A 13,415-nucleotide genomic window follows, 5' to 3' on the forward strand; every position below is an offset into this window, starting at 1 on the left:
CCAACAGTGGGCCATTAACTAATTAATACCATGCCTCTTCACAGGATCTACTCCCCGGTGTTCCCTTCCTCACCCACTCACCTCTTACTTTGAGTCAGTTTGTCCTGTGTTTCACTTGAGGCTGCTGCAGCTAAGTACTGGTGATGAGCAGTTGTATTCTGATTCCGGGAAAGTACTTCTGGGACCTTGACAGAATAATCGGCCCACGAAGCTAGTTACACCCGAGCAGAATGGAGGCTCTGTTAATGTCATTAGCTCTTCGACTCGTGCTCGGATCCATAGACTGCATAAGAACACCGAAGAGGATGTGCACCGCCTGGAACAAAATGCGTGGTAGCCAGTCCGGCCCTGATTGCAGATCCAAGTAACATCTCACCAGGTTTTTTAACAGGCAAACGTTGATTTGTTCCGCTTGTCCATCGATCGACAATCCAGTCGATACAGTTCAGGGGACTCCATCCCCCACCAGGCCTTGTGGCAGACGCACCACCAGCATTGTACCGTGCCAGGAGGCACATAATGGCAGCGTGGGAGCCCGTCATGCAGTTCATGGAAATCCATCCTCCACCAGGCCTTGCAGCAGATGTGCCGCCAGGGTTGTATCATGCCAGGAGGCGCATAAAGGAATCACAGGCCTAGGGCGGGCCTATCCATGCCCGTCAGAGCCCGGAAGAGGCTGGGCAATGCCACCACCCTAACATATCGAATTTGCAGCCCAAGACCTATTACTCACGATTAAAAAGGTACTGCTCCATGAAAGTTCCTTTTTGAACTACTTTTTGACACCCCTAGTGGGCCATTTGTTGATTGAGTTGTTTTTGTAGTTCTTTACCCCTGTGCGCTGAGAGACTGTGCTGGGATGGGAAAGCAGAAAATCCCTAAGGGAAGATCAAAGGAAGCCTGCAAGAAGAAGGCAAAGAAGAAAACGAATTTTATGCACAGTTGCTGGGGAAAGGGTGCTTGTCTGTATTGACAGCTTGTTAACCGAATGTTAGGGTTTTCTAGATCAAACTTCCACCAACACTTCTCCATAGCACGGTAACATACAGGTATCTAGAAGTCCTACACAAACAGGGAGCATACCAGCTATGTTTAAAAGGGCTGCCAGTAAGAACCAGGCACCTGATACCTTAAATTCACAACTTAGCAGGTCCGTTAGAGGGGGCATCGAAGAGCAAGAGACCGTAGTGAATCTGTCAGCTTTCCCATGCAGTAGCAGGTTTATTATACTGAAGATGTAGAAACACAAGACACACCTACTAGTCTAGGCAGTGGGCGCAAAAAGAGGGCATAGAGGCTATTTTATATCAAAAGACAGATGCCCAGTCAGTAGCAAGTACAGCCATGTATCCAAGTAGTCATGACACTATTAGTAGAGAGGGTATATTAAATTATACAAACGTTATATTAAATGAGGCGTCCACGCAAAGACCACTAACATTGCAATCTACTGCAGGAAAATAGAGAACTTAAAGCAACTGCTGGTAGTCTCACTGTGTCCCTAACCAAGGTACTTACGGATGTTCAACTTGTCAAGAAACAGCTGGGATCCCATCCAATCCACTCAGTCAATGGACAAGGGGTGGTGACCCGTGTGAGCCAGATACCTGGCGGTCCCACAAGCCAGGATATAAGAAGAACAGGGAGAGAAAACTCATCTTGGAGTGATAAGGTTGATCACCCGGACTCTAGACATCCTAGTGTGGTAGGTTAAAACAGGGCAGGGCTTCGTCAATCTATTAATCCAAATACAACCCAATGTCTTTTACCTAGTTTTGTTTGCCATCTGGCAAATACGTTCCCAGTTCCACAGATTGCCAGTAGGATTCCAGACATGAGACAAACAGTATATTTGGTCAATGTTCCAAAGCTTCCTCCCATCTCACATAAAGAGGATGAGGGCACTCTGACAAACAAGTCAATTCATTGGATTTGGCATGTGAGGGGGTGCCGGTCTGTAATAAGGGATGACTTCAGAGGGGCCAAAAGACATTCTTACCCGGGGGTTGCCACTGACGCCATTGCACTTATTCTAGCACATCGAGATCTTTTAAAAAATCTGGTGGCCTTTGAAATACTCACTCAGCATCTCACCAAATCTAATATTCGCCTTCAATACAATCTTACTGAGGCGGTCAAAGAGACAAACCTAGTCCACTCACCAACATTTCAAGTAGGTGTCTCACCCCTATGAGAGATAGATTGAAGGTTACCCCCGCCATTCATACCCAGGTAGCTATACTAGAATACACTAGTGAGCACATCGTACCCCACCAAGAAGTAAAATCTCCTTCAGAGACGAGCCACCTCATCAGTATAGAGAATAAGGCAGGTTGCATTCCAAGGACCACAGAGCCAAGGGAGGGGCTGACATCTGAGTTACATTTGACACCACGAAGAATAGAGTTTTTATCCTGGAACATCGCTGGGTTGAGGTCAAAGGGAGCCTCTCCCGACGGGAACACCTTAATTGAAATTTTGAGATATGCGCCTTCCAAGAAACTTGGTCCACAGAACCACTCTACCATTCGAGGTATTTAAACTATTATATTCCAGCTATCCAAGGTGGCAATCAGGGGGTCTTACAATATGGGTTAGACAGGTAATCGGCCTCAAGATACAGGTACTCCCAACAGAAAGTAATGATATCCTTGCCATCAAATTGGTGTGTGGTCCCAATGGTAACATCGACATTTACAATGTATATGCAAGAGGATAAAGTGGGAGGAGAAGGTCCGAAAACATTCTCGCTTTGGCTGAGCTCCTAGAAAATCTTTCCCGGGCTGCGTCTGTTCTTATAGCGGGGAACTTAAATTTGACTTTTGAGCCCTTTGATAGGGAGGAAAATGACCTGGTGGGGGAGGAAGATGAGCAGTCGGGTATTCCATGTCTGGAAATACCTCCAATCAAAAGATGTACAGAAGTAGCTATTCAACTGAAAGCTATACGCTTAGAATACGGCTTAAGGGCGGCCAATGGTAGGACTACTTCCAATAGGAAAAGGGCCAATACTTTTTAACAATAGCCACCACTCAAGAAGTAATGATTATCTTCTACTCAATCTAAAATAATTTACACTATTGAGGATATGGTTATGTTGGACCATATTGAGAGCGATCATAATCTCCTATGTTCTACATTTGTATATAGGGAATTACAAGAACAATGATATGCGGGATTAAAATGTCCTATGATTCTAGAACGGCCAGAAATACTGTCCGCTATCACTAGCAAAGTGGAAAACATCCTAGTGGAGATCGAGTCCTCCATCCTTAACTCCCAGCCTCTTAAAGAAATAACATCACTGCATAACATACTGTTTGCTAAAATTAGCACATATTTTCAAAAGCCTTTTAGAACCAAGGCAAATGGTACCCAGGCATGGCACCACTGGTTCAATAAAAAGTGTAAGCAAGTTCATGGAGCCCTGGGGGTGGCAATTAGATCTGGTGATTCAGCTAGAGTTCAAAATTCAAGGAAAATGTATAAGAAGGCAATGGTAAAACCTAAACAAATCTGGGATGAGAACAGATGGCAGGACTTAAAGCAAGCATGTAGTGGGAACAACACCCAATGCTTCTGGAACCTGGTAAAATGGGGCAGGGGTGGAGTTGCACCTTCCCCTGACAATCACGTGCACCCTGACACTTGGGTTAATTACTTTGCTGGACAATATGCCATTGACGCTGCAGTGGACCGCGAGCCTTTCCCGATTCATTATTATTTAACAGACAAAGTAATTGACTTGGCAGATGTTGGTGCAGCTCTTAGTGTCATTACTGGTGGGAGAGCACCTGGTATTGACAGCGTTCCCGCAGATATCTTGTAACAGGATAAGGTTAAAGGGAATCAAGTATATAAAGCTATTAGGAAATGCCATTGCCCATGGAGCCCCCATCCCAGACTCTTGGCGGGGGGCGGGGATTATTCCAATATACAAAAAAGGGGACATGTCTTTGCCAGGAAACTATAGGCCAATAATCTTAATAGACTTGAATCAAAAATTTGTGGCTCGACTTGTCCTGGCAAAGGCCCAAGAATGGATAGATGACAATGACATCCTAAACCCACTCCAGGCGGGCTTTCGGGCCCATTTAAGCACAACAGACAAGGTCATTCATTTTACCTTAATACACTGGTGGACCGTAGTTCTTGGCAAGGGTAGCATGTATGCTGCCTTCGTCAACCTTAAATTAGCTTTTGACCTTGTCTCACATAACAAACTCTCAGTAGTACTACAGGAGTTGGGGATGCCTACTGATTTACTCTCCCTCATCATCCACCTTCATGAGGAAAACTTTGCCCAAATATGTTGGGGAGCACAGGGGAATAAGACCGATACCTTTCCTGTAAGGAAGGGAGTACATCAAGGCAGTGTAATGGCACCCACATTATTCTCACTTTTTATTAACGGAGTTGCAAAATTTTTATCTATCAACCCAACTGATGCTCCAGTTTTAGCAGGCAAAAATATCCTAATTTTAATGTTTACTGACGATACGTTTATAATTTCTAAAACTCCTAGTGGGTTAAAGCGTGTGCTTCAACATTTTGAAAATGTCTGCCTTTTACAAGGTTTAAAAATTAATGCAGCAAAAACAAGGTTTATTACTTTTAACCAACATAAATCGTTCAACTGTAGTATGGTAATGGATGGGTTATGCAATTATTTACCCGGGTATTACCTTGCAGAAGGAACTGAGATGGAGGCCACACATTGATACTATGGCTTTAAAACATTGGCAACTAGCTGGTATTCTGAGTAATTAATTTAAAACATCTTTGACCAGGCCCCTTAGTCCGGTTCTCCAGAGCTATAACGCTAAGGTGGTGAACTCAGTTTTATACGGTGCTGAACTATGAGGCTGTAAGAAACTCACACAGCTAGTTGTATCAGAGAACAATTTTTTTCGAGGGATTACTAGCCTACCCCAAAGCACACCCATGTTACCTTTGCAGAATGATCTAGGCAGAAAAGCTTTTCAGGCCTACCTAGGCTAAGCCCCATCCTTTACTGGCGTAGAATCTGGTGTATGCCAGAACTGGCTACCTTTGCAGAAGCCCTCAGGGATGTTATTGCAGCCAACCATTTTCATAAAGTTAGCTGGCTGCATCACATTAGAAGCCTCCTGGCCAGCATGGGTCTGTTCCATTTTTGGGAAACCCAGTCTAGTGCTCAGTTCCTACCGAATGATTCAATAAAGCAAAGATACTAGGAACTGATTGAACAAGATGGAAACAGAATAAGTGATTGCACAACGTTGATGGGGCGTTATTTACAAATAAAATCCTGGTCGATCTTTGAGTATTACTGGGATGCAATCCCAAAGTCCCTAGGTCGCAAATTATATTTTCAATTTATAGTGGGCTGTTTGCCACTAAAGTCTTTAACTGCCAAATGGACGAACTCAGGCGACAACAAATGCCCTTTTTGCATTAATCAAGAAGAAACGTCTTCAAATGTATTGTTTGTCTGCCCTGCTTATGTTGATCCATGGAAAATATTGTTGGCGAAGACATGCAGGAACATGGGTACCAGTTCATGTAGTATTGCCTTGCAAATCCTGTGTACTGATCCATCACACCACTATGCAATCCTAGTAGCAAAGTATTTAACATGGATGTGGTCTATAAGATCTCAATCACTGACTGTAAATAATTGAACTTGGAATCATGCTACTCGTTGTTGTGAAATTACTCTTTATCACTGAGCTGTGGTGCTTATCACTGATCCTGTCGCCGTCGCCACAAATTGATAACATTATTGCTAATGCTTTTCATTTTAAGATTTTGCTGTATTATTATGTATTAGGCTGAATTGATTTTTACTATTTGTACACATTTTTACAACATTTTATTTCACTGTCTTATTGTTTTACCAGTGTTTTACGCTCAATGCTTTTATGAAATGAATTGTTGAATAAAGCTTATTTTGATTATGTTAATGTCATTGTCCTCAATTTTAAAGATGATAGAAATGGTTCAGGAAGAGGTTGCATCTTCCCGGTCAGAAAATACGGCCCTGTAGTATTGTTGCGATGCTCTACAGTCTAGACTTATACCCTTGCCATCCAAGTTACCCTTTCCTGGGACGCTTTTTGGATGTTTCCCTCTGGTCATTCAGTTCCTGCCCAGTCAGTCTTTTTGAATCAGGCTAGAGTGGGCTTGCACCTGCAAATTGATGGGCAATCTGAAAGAACCCCTTCTTGCCCGGAAGCTCATGTAAGATGGGGAATACTTAGCTGAACTATTAAAAGCGCTCAAGACAACCTCGCCAAGGCACAAGCTGCCTACATAGCTCAAGCAGACAAACATTGATGACCTACTACTTCCTATCTCTCAGGGGACAGAGTTTGGCTATCCACATTCCATTTATCCATAAAGGAGCCTCCTAAATTTGGACCTTCTTTCATAGGCTCTTTTCCTGTACAAGAAATGGTAGGGACCCACACAGTCAAACTCTGCTCACCTAAGACAATGTGAGTCTGCCCAGTCTTCCATGTATCTATGGTCAAGAAGGCTCAACCATCTCTAAGTGTCTTAAAAGTTTCAGCACTCCGTCCATCATCTCCAAGCATTTTTCCATGACAAACCCTTACACACCACCAACAGCATATATGACATTCTGCCCACCCTCTACCTTCTCTCCACCTCAAAATAGCATACCGGTTGAGATCCGGACATTCGAAAAACTTGTCCTGAATGACATTTCTGATTCAGAACAGGAACGCAGGTACATCCCACATAACCTTCCTCTGGAAGAGAAAAAGGCTCTACTTGGCTTGAAACAGACAAAGTCTAATTATCAAACCAGCAGACAAGGGAGGGGGGATTGTAATCCCAGATCTAGATACCTACACTCAAGACATTTTGAGACAACTATCTAGACCAGACCATTACTTGAGACTGCCATCAGATTCCACTGAAGAGAACCAAACACGTATTCATGACATCATGAAGGATGGTTTAACACAGGGATTCTTGAGCAAAAATGAATTTGTATATCTTAACACCAGATCACCACGCACACCGGTGATATGCACGTTACCCAAGGTGCATATAAATGCCCTCTCACCCCCAGGCAGCCCAATAGTATCCGGGTGTGGATCCATCCTGGAGCTCTTAGGTCAATATGTTGACCATTTTATGAAAGACTTTGTGCCAAATACGCTTTGTTATATTAAGGACACCATGGCCATGGTGAATCTGGTGGAAGAACTTCCCTTTGATCCTGAGCATTGCCTTTTGTGTACACTTGACGTTGAGTCACTCTATATAAATATCCTCCAGGAGGAAGGAATTGATGTAATTGAGATTGCCCTTAACTCAAGACCCCATCCATATCTGGTCCCCACCTCGTTTATTCTTCACTTACTGAAAATCTGTCTCACATGTAACATTTCCTTTTTAATGGTAACTTTTACCAACAAGTGAAGGGAACTTCCATGGGTGCTGTTTTTGCCCCAGACTTTGCTATTCTGTATATGGGCTGGCTTGAAACACAGAGAATTCTATCTCTTCTTAATCCATTATTTCCAGCGATGTTAGAATGGAAGAGATACATAGACAACATTTTTCTTATTTGGAAAGGTACTGAGGAGACCCTGCTTCAATTCTTTGACTGGCTAAATGCACACAGCAACGGCCTCCGTTTCACACTGATTAACAGCAAACGTGACATAGCCTTCCTTGACTTATCCATCATCGCACACAATGGCACTCTATACACGACACTTTGCCGTAAACCAACCGAAAAAAACACCTTGTCAGCCTACAATAGCCACCGCCAGAGAGCTTTATGAGACTCGCTTCCCTACTCACAATTTTTCCGCATCTGACGAAGTTGCTACCGAAAAGATGACTACTTCCGTGAGGCAAAAATCCTATCCCAAAAACTCACAAGTAGGGGCTACCCACATAGACTGGTGAAGAACTCCCTCAAACACGCATGGTATTAGGGTGACTCTCCTAAGCCCTAATATCAAGAACAGTGCAACAAGACCGTCTGCGTTACCACATTCTCACCTGTATCCAATGCAGTAAGGAAAAGTATTTTAAGACACTGGCCAATACTTGATGTAGGAAACCTCAACCTAGAACGCCCCCTATTTTCCTTCAAAAAGAGCAAAAGTATTAAAGACCATCTGGTTAGGGCAGCCGTTACCAGTTAGAAAAGTAATCCAACACTCACAGAGATGTGGGTGCTTCCTCCCGTTAAGGGGCACTTTAAATGCAGTGGTTGCAGTGTGTGTCACCTCACGACGGACACAAAAAATGTTTTGTTTGCAAACATTGATTTCACTCTGACTGCCCTTGTAACCTGATTTATTTTGGGTAAATTACGCAAAAAGTAAGAATCAGAATCTGTCAACATCGGAGTAGAGTTTGATGTAGAACACCTAATGGACCATTGGTTGAACATTTCACGTCGCACGGACACACAGAGGATGACCTGCGTTGGCAAGTAATCAATGTGATCCAGCAGCCTCCCAGGAACTCCAACATTTCCAGCACCCTCAACAAAGAGGAGCTTAAATGGATCATATGCACGGACAGTCTGCACACAGGGCTAGACCGAATGGAGGATTGGACTAACCTCCTTTAAATAATATGCTTCCCCTAATTGCTCTGCACATTACTGTAATATGCTCAATTGTCAAATATACCTCTATGTCTCTTTATGGTTTGTGTGTAAGTGTCCCCCTTGGTTAACCAGATGCATAGATACCTCCACTCACTATGCTTTACTCCATTGTAGACTATGGAAATGGCACCTGTCCCTCGTGCACCTTCTCTTGCTTTAAATTCCTGTATTCTGTAGAATCTGCATCTTTCCCTCACTTCTTTATTTCATTATTGGCTCTTACTATGCTTAAATTTCCAGTATCATGTAGAATCTGCATCTTTTCCTCACTTCCTTATTCCTTTTTAGCTCTATGATACCACCTTTTCCTCAATCATCATTTCAGCACACACGCATCAGGTTGAATCGGCATCAATCAATCAATCAAGAACATTTATAAAGCGTGCTACTCACCCGCGAGGGTCTCAAAGCGCGGGGGGGGGGGAGCCGCTACTGCTCGAAGAGCCAGGTCTTGAGGTGCTTCCTGAAGGAGAGATGGTCCTGGGTCAGATGTAGGTGGGTGGGGAGGGAGTTCCATGTCTTGGCCGTCAGGTAGGAGAAGGACCTTCCTCCGGCGTTGGTTCTGCGAATCCGTGGGATGGTGGTGAGGGCGAGGCTGGCGGAGCGGAGCTGGCGGGTAGGTGTGTAGAACGTGAGGCGGGTGTTGAGGTATTCGGGGCCCATGTCATGGAGCCTTGTGTGCGTGGGTGAGGAGTCTGAACGTAATCCTCTTGCTGACGGGGAGCCAGTGCAGGTCTCTCTGGTGAGCAGAGATGTGGCTGTGTCGGGGAATGTCCAGGATGAGGCGTGCTGATGCGTTCTGTATGCGCTGGATTCTTTTCTGTAGTTTGGCGGTGGTCCCAGTGTATAGGGCGTTCCCGTAGTCCAGTCGGCTGGTGACGAGGGCCTGGGTGACCATCTTCCTGGTTCCAGTGGGGATCCAGCGGAAGATCTTTCTGAGCATGCGGAGGGTGTTGAAGCAGGAGGTAGTAACGGCGTTGACTTGCTTGGTCATCGTGAGGGAGGAGTCAAGGATGAAGCCCAGGTTGCGTGCGTGGTCCGTGGTCTTGGGGGCGGTGCCCAGGGCCGGGGGCCACCAGGAGTCATCCCAGGCGGAGAGGGATGGTCCGAGGATGAGGACTTCTCTCCCTCATTCCTCATTCCCTTTACTCCTACAATATCAAACTATCCTACATCATCACTTCTGCACGCATGGAACCTCAAGTGTGCATCGATAACCTCCAACATGGTGGGTCTGGTAATTCCATTCACTCACTGGCGACCGCTCTAGTGGCTTAGATGGATGCTTACCTAGTCAACTACATTCTTTCCAGTACATGCCCCCTTATGAGCACCACTCGCCTGACCACACAATTGGCTTTGACTACTCGAACACCACACACAGAGACTGGCATTTTCTGCAAACTCTTCATTGCGGACTTACCCAGTACACACCGACTGCCCATTCCTGGTAAGCCTTGACTCTGCCACCTCCCTGTTGCCCATACTCACCCGCTTGCTGCTCCAACTCATTCCGGTTTTCCTCTCCACCCGCAGGCATTGATTCTAACGGGATCTCCGGTCCGACACCGGCACCATACTCCTCATACGCATTCAGAGCGTAGTTTTCTTGGTAGGGGTGGACCATCGCTAAGTTGCTTCATCTTTCCAAGACGCTCCTGCAAGGGTACTCACCCTCTCCCTTCGGTAAGCGTTACTGACTGACCGCTTGCCTCACTTAGGAACTCTGTCGACCTTCACCCACTTACTAATCCCCCCGTCTCCCCTCTAGGTGGCTCATATCCCACCAAATCTGGCTGGATACAGCTAGCACAGCCATTCAGACGCCCGGTCTGTCCAATTAAGGTAAGGATATGCCTCTCCTGCAATTGCACGCGCAAGTCCTCATCTGTCGGTACTCTGCGCTGCGTCTATGTGCACTCTCATGCACTTCCTTTGCCCCACTTATTCTCCGCAAGTGGGAGCTCTTTATCCACTCTGTACACACTCATAACCTTTTCCGCTGCGCCGGCCACTTTCTTTCATTTTGCCAATCCATCACCGCCTCTTCTTCTTCAGGCTACTGGCTAATTTGCATACTCATGCTGCTTTACCTGCGCTATTGTCTCTATATGGCTCATTCGAATTATCGCTTAATAATGCATCACATATTTCTTTCACTTTACCTCTCTTCTGCATTTCCTGATTATTACACTGCCCTAAAGGCTCACATTTTGGCTCAAGCGTGTGGTTGTAAGGTTCTGTATAGGCGGCCAAGTATTATTCTACGCCATTTTGGATGATTGTATTCATACCTCTATAATTTTAACTCTTTCCTATGTTTCCCTCACTCCCTTTTTCACACCCTTTCTTTCCCCTCACTTACACACGCTACTTCCCAGGTATTTGCTCTATCATTCAGTCCTGATGATGATCCCCAAACTCTTCTTGGGATCGAAACGTCGTCGACACTTACATCTTAACTCTATACTGTAAATCATTATATTTGTGGAGTAAAAGATGTATTCCTTATTGTGACCTTTGTATATTCATATTTTCCTACCTAAAAGTCACTTTTAAGTCACTTGCATGTGGTAAGGAAATTGGATGATTTTCCATTGCCCTGTCACGTCCAGCTCACTCCTTTTGTATATAGTGTTGTGTTTTACATTAATTATGAATACATTCTTTGATACTGTCGATTAAGACATAAACAGAGCCAATCTTGATTGTGATAATTTGGCTACATTTGTATTGATTTCCGTTTAAAAGTTAGCGTTGTCTCTTATAGTAATCACTACCCTTGGTCCCTTTTTGACCCTAAGGGTTTCAATGTACCTGTTTTTGGACTGTTCCCATGAGGCACAGGGTCAAGACTGATTTTCATATAGCTGTGTCTGAACTGGGGTGGCGAAGTAAGCTAAAGAATGATGATGGATTCAACCAGGATCTGGAACTGGGGGTGAGTGTCTGAAAAGTTTCAGCGCTCCGTCCTTTATCTCCTTGTGTTTGCTTCAACCATCTATTAAGGCAATAGTTCCAGGTTTACCAATTCTACAAAATAATGTAAAAAGACACAAAGTACAAACGATTCTAGATTCTCGTCTATAGAAAAATCAATTATGGTAATTAATAGACTGGGTTGGTCTGTCTCATGAAGATTGATCTTGGGAATTGGCTGCCCCCATTCACACCCTTGAAATGGGAAAATGGTTTCATCATCTTTATCCTCACAAGCCCTGGAGACAGGAGTGGTTAAAAGAGGAGGGTACTATCAGGACCTTAAAAACCTCTCTCCCGACTCATCACATGACTTTGTAACCCCACTGGTCATACTCTGTAAGTATGGCAGCAGCGGTAGGTTAAGAGCAATCGGAGGACACACCAAGAGCCCAGAACACTGCAAGGTCCAGCAGGGAAATTTGCTTTACCTGTTTGTGCTGTGGACTGAGGCGCAGAGGGTGCAGTAAGTCCAGGACTGATCAAGCCCTGTCCCTCGGTAAGGCCTCATTTGTCATTTTCAGATCTCAGTCTCTTCTTAGGATTGAAGGGTTAAAGACATCTTGCTGAAAGACTCTGAGGTAAGCCTCATTTTGCATGCAGGTCAAGACTGAGTTTGGCAGAGAAAAAGGGGTTTGGAGAAAAAATTCCTAAAACATTGTGAGACTGTTGGTTTAGTTTAAGGGGCGGACAGGACTTGAGGAAAAGCGTTTTTGGATTGGATTGCTCCAATATTTAATTAGTTTATTATCTGTAGTGGAAATGTTGATCTAATTGAGGAAACCTCTAAATAGATCTGTTTGATAAATTGTGAAGTAAGAACAAAAGAATGTTGTAACTAACACATATCCAAGTTTGCCAGAGTTGTCTGATTCAAATACTTACCTCCTGAGAATCCTAACCCCCTGGATCTAAGGCAGTGAAAAACCGATATTTCAAGATCAGATTCAGCTTGAAAGGACAAGGTATTGCACTACTTTAAGAAGGCCATTTTGTTGTGTTATAATGTTGAATAACCATTGTCTGTTGTGTATATTTAGATAAATTCTGGGTTTAACTATTATTTGGTTCTTTTGCAGACCGATAGTTTTGGTTTCTCTAAAAACCCCTTCCCAATTTCACATTGGGTGAGTTTAAATTTCATTAATCTTGGGTCAACAATTCCGGTGGGAGAATCTTTTGTGTCTATTTAAAGACTCAAGTGCATATTTACTACGATGTGGCGGAGATCTGCATTCTCCTTCTTGGTTTAATGCCTCACTCTGCCACTTCTGAAACGCAGAGATGCCCTATATTTACAACAATATGGTGTAGTCCTGCATTTCCCCCTGCTCTGGCGCTGAATTTAGCAGCCTAGCACCAATGCAGGCACCCTTGCGCCAAAGTGCAAGGGTGTCTGCTTTGAGGGGAAGATTGTTTATTTGCAGAAAGGTGTCCCTTCTTGCACAGAAACAATCTGAAATGGCATTTTAAACCTTCTATGTGTGTTGCTTAATGCAGCACATATAGAAATTGCAAAAGGTCATTTTTTTATTGATTTTTTATGTACTGGGGAAGATTGTTTATTTGCAGAAAGGTGTCCGTTCCTCCACAGAAACAATCTGAAATGGCATTCTAAAACTTCTATGTGTGCTGCTTAAAGCAGCACACATAGAAATTGCAAAAGGTCATTTATTTTATTGATTGTTTATGTACAGGAAGATCACTTTCCTACAAATAAACAATCAATGGCTTTTGCTGTTTATGTGTGCTGCACAATGCAGCACTCATAGAAACAGCAAAAATGAGGAGA

This window comes from Triturus cristatus, chromosome 6 (genome assembly GCF_964204655.1).
Source record: "Triturus cristatus chromosome 6, aTriCri1.1, whole genome shotgun sequence".
Taxonomy (NCBI): Eukaryota; Metazoa; Chordata; class Amphibia; order Caudata; family Salamandridae; genus Triturus; species Triturus cristatus.